Source organism: Myotis yumanensis, unplaced genomic scaffold (assembly GCF_028538775.1).
Source record: "Myotis yumanensis isolate MYYU_CA2020_CCGP unplaced genomic scaffold, mMyoYum1.0.hap1 SCAF_10, whole genome shotgun sequence".
Taxonomy (NCBI): domain Eukaryota; kingdom Metazoa; phylum Chordata; class Mammalia; order Chiroptera; family Vespertilionidae; genus Myotis; species Myotis yumanensis.
The window spans coordinates 10,031,156-10,038,534 of record NW_027223761.1 but is presented as its reverse complement, the minus strand read 5'-3'; the positions used below and the strand labels follow the sequence as shown (position 1 = coordinate 10,038,534).

At 49.6% G+C, this 7,379-nt stretch overlaps 1 protein-coding gene across 1 annotated transcript in view; it reads left to right on the top strand.

The window, feature by feature from the left end:
* Positions 1–528: 528 nt before the first annotated feature.
* The window catches only part of SLC1A2 (solute carrier family 1 member 2), a 106,740-nt gene continuing 99,889 nt past the window's right edge, over positions 529–7,379 (top strand). Inside the window, exon 1 of the mRNA XM_070427789.1 lies at positions 529–805. The gene's annotated coding sequence lies outside the window, so the exon portion shown is untranslated. The remainder of the gene's footprint in view (positions 806–7,379) is intronic.

Here is a 7,379-nt window from a genome sequence, read left to right as displayed (position 1 = left end):
TTCTATATGTGACACGGCACCAGAGTTAAGTTAGGGTTTTTCAAAATGCTGACACGCGGAGCTCAAAAGGTTCGCCATCACTGGGCTAGTTTATGGAACACCTCCCTGAGCCTTACAGGAAGGTCTTCAGTGGAAACCACCCTCACCATCTTCACTGCTGGTGCCAGAGTCCTCCTCGACCCAGAGCCAGGGCATGCAAACTGCTGTTTGTTTTTAGGTGAAAATAGAGTCCAAGGAGAGAGGCTGCGTTTTCATGTTTCATTTGACATAGAAGCCATTGTTAGGTGGGAGAACCAAGCATATACAGATCGTGGTTTGACTCTATTTGCTTTCTCTCTCCCGGGGAAGGCTCTCTATGGGTTCCCAGGAAAGTAAACTCCAGTTCCCCACAGGTAGTCCACACATCATTGTTCAGCAATCAGCAAGACCAAACCAGTTTGTCCAGAAGGGGGCACTGTGGAGCCTCACTGCGGCAGCGGCGGGCCATGGTGATTTTCCTGCTGTTTTGAAGCAAGAGCCAGAAGGTGAATTGCCTTTCCCAGGCCAGCAGCAGCTGTTGCCTTGGTTTTTAAGAAGGGAAGCCATACCACGTTGAATATTTACATTCCAAGTGACCTGGAGTTGTTAAATCAACCAGCAGAGCTCTCTAAAGCCCAAGACTACATCCGGGACAACTGGGCAGCAGTGGAGTTGACAGCGGTCGCCATTTACCAGTGTGGTCTGGGCTCCTTGTCGTCCTCCTCCTGGCTTCTCCTTGAGAGTCATCAGCGGGGTTCAAACAAGATTTGCTGGTTCCTGAGCTCGGGTACGTCCAGCCTGGTTTTGCCTGGGTTATTGACAGACTTTTGAAGGTAAAGGGGTAACCGTGGGGAAGAAGAGAGACCTTTGAAGAGGGAGAAAAAGACACTTGAGGGATTGCAAAGTACATTTTGAAAGGGTTGGAAAGGCCCCAGAATAAGCAATACAAGAAAGGAAGCATGAAAACAGATATTTCTCTTTTCTAAGCGACTAACCAACCACCCCAGAAATCTAGCTTGTGTTCCAACCCCATTGGAAGCAGGCGACACAATTAAAATAGGCGTGAAAATGCCGTGTTTTTGTTACAGGTTCGCTCCCTCAGAAGGCAGCCCTAGAGGAGACAGGGATGTACCCATGTGCCCATATGTTTGTCTAAAGAGGACTTTATCGCTTCCCCTTGAAGCTGACTGCTGAGGCCAGCCAGTGCGATGAAGATGGTCTCATGATTTTAAGGAGCAGAAAGGACAATTTGTGTCTAACCTTTGAGTTTCTCATGTCCTATTATCACAGGCATTTGTTGAATAAATACATGGAAGCAGTCAAAAAGCTCACTGGATGAATTAATTAGCACAGGAATTTCTGATTCCTCCTTCAAGAGAATCTTAGATTATTTAAGTAGAAATGTAGGAAAACGGGGAAACATGGTCGGCTTCAGGGTCCTGAGCTCAGACCGGTCCTGTCCTTGGTTTAACGCTTTACAGTTGCCATCTTGAAATTCTTAAGAAAAAGGGACCTTGTGTTCTTATTTTGCACTGGGCCCCACGAATTATGTGGCTAGTCCTTCAGGGAAGCCACAGCTCTGCAGGCCTGTATAAAGTAACTATTTTTTAAAAATACGTTTTTATTGATTTCAGAGAGAGAGGAAGGGAGAGGGAGAGGGGGATAGAAATATCAGTGATGAGAGAGAATCATTGAGCGGCTGCCTCCTGCACACACCCTACTGGTGATCAAGCCCAAAACCCAGGCATGTGTCAACATTCAACCACTGAGCCACACTGGCAGGGCTGAAATACTATTAATGACGACAGTGACCAGGATAAAGATGATAACCTTGAGGATATCTGATCTCTTACAGTGCACTAGAATAGTTCAATAAGGAGATATCGTACTTTGCATGAAACAGCTTCTGGGAGCCAGTGTTACACGGCGGTTAAAAGAATGTATTCATATTGAGAAAGACCTAAACATAATGTCCTGTTCCTTCACTGACTAGCAGTATAACTTCAAGGAAGTTGATTAGTCTCTCTGAGACTTAGTTTGTTTATGTATTAAAAAGGGACAATAGCCCCACTGGGTAGGGTTTTGGAAAGGATTAAGGCAGGACTGTGTGACTCACTGAACATAGTGCTTCGAGATGGAGGACACCCTGTACTGAAGACTGTCATTCTTCTTCTTGGAATAGCATGACTGTATTACTTTCAGCCAGCTGAACTTAGATTGGGTGATCCATCAGTCTCCTGGCTTTGCAAATTAGGTTGCTAACACTTGCTGCATACGAACAAGTATGTTTGCTATTTCTCATAGAGCCACTGGTGATAAGATTAGAAAGTAAGTCCTGGACTTCTTTGATCTTATGGGTGGTGTATTTGCACTAGCAAAGGTTTGTTAGAAGATTTTTCTCTTATGTGCTTTTAACCCTTGAACTATTTTTACTCCCTACATGTCTTACTCGAATGGTGTTTTTTGGGGCACTGTGTCTCCAGCTCTCTGACACCACGTGGTGTCCTGCAATTCAATTCAATACTGACACAGTCGACCCGGAGTTAGCGTCGGATCCCATAAATTAAGGGCTCAGTCCCAGGAGACTGCCCCCATTTCGATGCCAGTCACAAGCCCAGGTTGTACTCTTGGTTGACAGGCTATAAATCCAGCAGGTTCCCACAATTCCCCCCTCTGGTGTAAAAATTTACTAGACCAATTCATAGAAGTCAGGTTTACCACTTTACTACTGTTTTCCTGTTTATTCTAAAATATACAGCTCAAGAACAGCCAAATGGAAGAGATGCATAGGGCAAGGTATGGGGAAAGGGGCATGGTGCTTTCCCAACCCTTCGATATGCTCACCAACCCAGAAGCGCTGGAAGCCATCATCCAGATCGGCTTCATTATCTGGGTAGGTGAAGCTCAAGGTGGTTGCTTTACTTAGTTTCCCAGGTGCCGTAGGAGATGTTTGTCAGGGGCTAAGTGTCTGCGAAAGGTCAACTCTTGACCTCCTTAAGGATGAAGGTGAACTACATGGGTAAGACAGTGATTCAGGAAGCTTAGGGAAGAGCCACAAAGAGGAGTATGAAGGACTTGCTAAAGGTCCATGTGGATGGGGTTGCTCTTTCCAGGCTGCTAGGAACAGATTTTGGCTGAAAAGGTTTGTTTTGTAAGTACAATACCGTGCAGGCTGATATGCAAATCAACTCTCCCAGATGAAGCTTCTCCTGGAACGGGGCTGTGACCGTGACCCCGCCACGGGCAGGCTCTGCAGGGCTAGGGTGGTGCCCTTCCTTCCCCTTCAGGGGTGTCTGAATGGGCTTTCTCTAAAATGTAAGACATGCTCATCTCACCTGTTTCTCGGCCCCACGGAGCCGAATAGGAAGCTAAGCCCTCTGTGCTTAGGGTAAGACTGCCTTTATTTAGCTCTCTTAAGGTTAAGTCACTCACATCACCCCTCTGAGACAGATAGGCAGTGGCGTTGCTTTTATTACCTGACACTGTGGTTTATGCTTGGGACCCTTGGCGCCGGACTACTCACCACGGGTAGCACTTCAAGTGTGGGCTGAGTTTCCTTGGCCAAACTCAGACCATGTTTTTGCTCTGTCCCCTTTAAAAGGGAGAGTCATCAGCGCACGTGAAAGTTGGAAATGAATCCGGACTAGGCTTCTGGGTCATGGTGGGGATAATAAGCTGTGTCTGCTTGTTGTCACCATGGACTCGGGATGTTCCAGGCCGTTTGGCCCAGCCCCCTCACTATCCCAAGGCCCACAGGCAGAGCAGGTTGAGACCAGGGCGTAGTTCTTGTTCTGCCCTGGGCTTCTGGACCAGAAGGCTACCCACTATATCTCCCAGCATGCTCTGTGAGTCTTAAAGGCTGGGAGAAAGGAGACCAGGAGGTTCTTCCATCTAAAGTCAAAGACTGTGGCTCAGGCATAGTCTGAGCCTTTCTCCTCCCTGTGAGCCTTAGAGCGGCGGCTGCCAACCTTTCGGACCTCATGAACCACCAGTGGTCCGCGGACCACCGGTTGGCGACCGCTGCTTTAGAAGACATGTCACCTAGTTGATCTGGGCTCTTCCCTCTACTCCCTGGACTCTAGTCCCTGGGACTGTCCCTTGGAGGATGCCACTTCCTCCAGCGGTCTCGGTGGAGGGCTGAGGTGGCAAAGCCAGGCTTCCCTTAGCTTCCCTGCCCCCGAATTCCCAGAGCCTCTTGCACACGAGGGGGTTGTGAATGTCCCGTTTTTAATGGAAGATACGGGAATACCTAGAGGGAATACTGATTTAAAAGAGAGATAAGCATAAAAATTACTATTCTCAGGACTTTGGAGATGAAAAATGTTTCAACTTTTGACAGGAGGTCTCCTGAGAGAGTGACTCACTCCTGATGCTCAGGGAAGGGGCTCCTTGGTGGTCTCCCTTCCCGCAAACCTCCCCTCCCATTTGGAAACCCCCCCCCCCCACTGCTCCCATATGGAGCTGGGTGCTGTTCTTGCATCCCCAAGGCCCTCCCTGCTCAGGGAAAGCCTGTGATTGTTCAATGTGGGGGGTTCCTGAAGTCGGAGTCAATCACTAAATGGCGCAGCCAGAGCATCTACAGGGACGATGCTCTTGCCCCTGTGAGAGCTCCCCTCCTCCTGGGCCTCTGGGACCCTCTGAGTCACTACAGGGCACAGCCCACACTTATCACAGGGGTGAGGGGTGGGGGACACATGAGCTCCGGAGGTCAACAGTGGTCCTTGGGGCCAGTGCACCCTCCACGTCTACCTATCTACGAAGGAGAGAAATGTCTTCCTCCAAGGCAGCGTGCCCTGCAGCCATATCCTCTACCCTCCCCCCCACACACACACACACAGAAAATTTAGCTTTATTGTGCATTGTCCTTTCTCCCTCTTTCTGCTGCCATAATACACCCAGTGGCTTCAGGATGAGACAGAAATGGGACCAGTATTGTGCCTCTAAGCCAGCGGTTCTCAACCTGTGGGTCGCGACCCCTTTGGCAGTCAAACGACCCTTTCACAGGGGTCACCTAAGACCACCCTGCATATCAGATATTTACATGACGATTCATAACAGTAGCAACATTACAGTTATGAAGTAGCAACGAAAATGATTTTATGGTTGGGTCACAACATGAGGAACTGTATTTAAAGGGCCAGAAGGTTGAGAACCACTGCGTAAGCCCAAGGCCTCCTGCCCCCATCACACCTACCAACTAAATAAAAATCTGCAGGTGTGAATCTTCCTGGAATTCCATCCCTTTCGAGGCTGTTGGGACCTTGGTCCTCCAGCGGATGAAGAGAATCTGAGGGTGAGACCGTGCGGAAGAGAAGGGATGGCCCCACTGGCCTGCTCTGGCTTTTCCTGCCAAGTCACTCGATCATTTCCACAAGCCAGAAAGTTCATGCTCCTTTGACTGATGTTAGGGAATTTTTCTTTCTAATCAGGGGAGTTAAATTAACGAGTTTGTCTTTCATATGTTTGGATAATGGCCTTTCCCTCCAGCAGGGACAGGCTGCCCATCTGCATGTCCACCACCCAAGGGTAGGGTCGCCATGGAGGTGAGAGCAGCGAGGCAGTGGCTGTGGTGTCCGGTGGAGGCTTTGGGGACCTGGCTGATGTGAGTCTGATCCCTCACACCTGGCTGAGGGCGCGTCCTGGGGCAGCAGTGGATCTCAGGTCTTCACTGTGACACCCCAACAAATCAGGGCACCACCGCTGCCTGCAGCTGGGGGTCGGGGGCAGGATCCCATGCAGGGGCCTTTCTCTAAGACAGAGGCCCTGGGATGAAGGTTCTGGTTTATTCGGGGGCTGGGACAGGAATTGGTGATAGAAGGGAAGTAAGCCTTGCAAGTTGCAGAGGGCGGGAGGGCTCCATTGAACAAAGAAGTCTTCTTTTTTAACAAGAGACCAAGAATGCTCAGTCATGGTTACAAAAGAGTCTCAAGGGCCGTGGGGCCTCGTTAGCCATTCCCAGGAGAAGAAAGCCACGGGGAGGAAGAGGAAATGTGTGAAAGAAACACACGCTAATAAAAGGGAGTCTCTATTCTCCCCCAGCTTTTAAAAGTGGAACATTTTAGGCAAACAAACCTCTATAATGTCTCCAAGCCGTGTTAAGGTGCATGTTTTATTCATACGCATGATGATTTTTATTTGGTTATTTTGGGCCCCGGGCTGCTCACAAATCACTGAAGGGAAGGCTCAAAGCTCAGGGGAAAAGTGGTTGGTGACTTTTTTCACATGTACGACATGCCCATGCGTTTTGTCTGACTGCCTCTTTCTGGTTACCAAATCCTAATTCGATGACAGGCTTAGCAGTGAACACCAGTTTTGGAATTATTTTTGCCATCTCCGCTCAGGACAATAAGGCAGCAGAAAGAATAGAAGCATGGGCGGTGGGTCGCCTGCAGCCACGTGTCTCTGAAGGGGCCAAGGAAGGGACTTCCGTATTAGCGGTGGGGCAGAGGCCAGATCAGGGGCTGGGCTCGTCAACGTGGCAGCTTTAGGAATCAGAGGGCCTTCCAGAATATCACATGACCCCCAGCCGAAGCTGCAGTGAACTGTGGTGTCATTCACTGGTTTAACAGGTACCTGTGGAGTGACGGGCCCTCTGAGAGTCACACATAGCATCTCTTGGAGCCCGGAAGTCCAGTGCCTGGAGACAATGCACCTTGGTCTTCTGCAACCCACAGTCCCTATGCCCTGGCCAAGACCTTTGCATAGGATGCCTGGCACCAAGAAGGGGCTAGAGATGCTTAAATCTAGGACCAACTACTTTCCGGATGAGTGCCTTGGCTTTTGGGAGTTCCAGGTTCCTCCTCTGTCTCTATTATGAAGTAGAGAAAATAGCATCTGCTTTGCAGGGCAGTAAGGAAGGTCACCTGTCATTTGACCAGTGCTGGGAGACACAGGTGCTCAGAAGCAGGTGGCTGTTTTAAAACAAAGTCCCATTGTGTTTGTATTCCCTCTGGAACGCCTGAAACTGAGCATTTAAGATGTAGAACACCTTCGAAGTGTATTATTGCTACACGTATGCATCCTCCCCCTCCAAGTGCAGCTAGCCGCTGTGGAACCAGGAAGGAAGACAGCTGCTGTTCAGGACTCAGAGCACCCTGTCTAGTGTCTTCCCTGACCCCCTCTGCTGCCACTGGAAAGAGTCCGGGAACCCTGCAAGCCTGTATTTGGCAGCCAGAAGGTTGGGCGTGCGAGCTTTCTCTTCAGGTCTGGCCTGGCAAGTCTAAGAAGTAGGAATAACAAACTCAATAAGCATACACACCCTTTGGCCCTGGGAGTCCTGCCCCAAAGCAGCAGAGGCAGGCTTCCTGCACCCAGGGCCCTGGACGCAGGGGGGCGCTGCAGCTCCACTTTTCCTCAAAGAT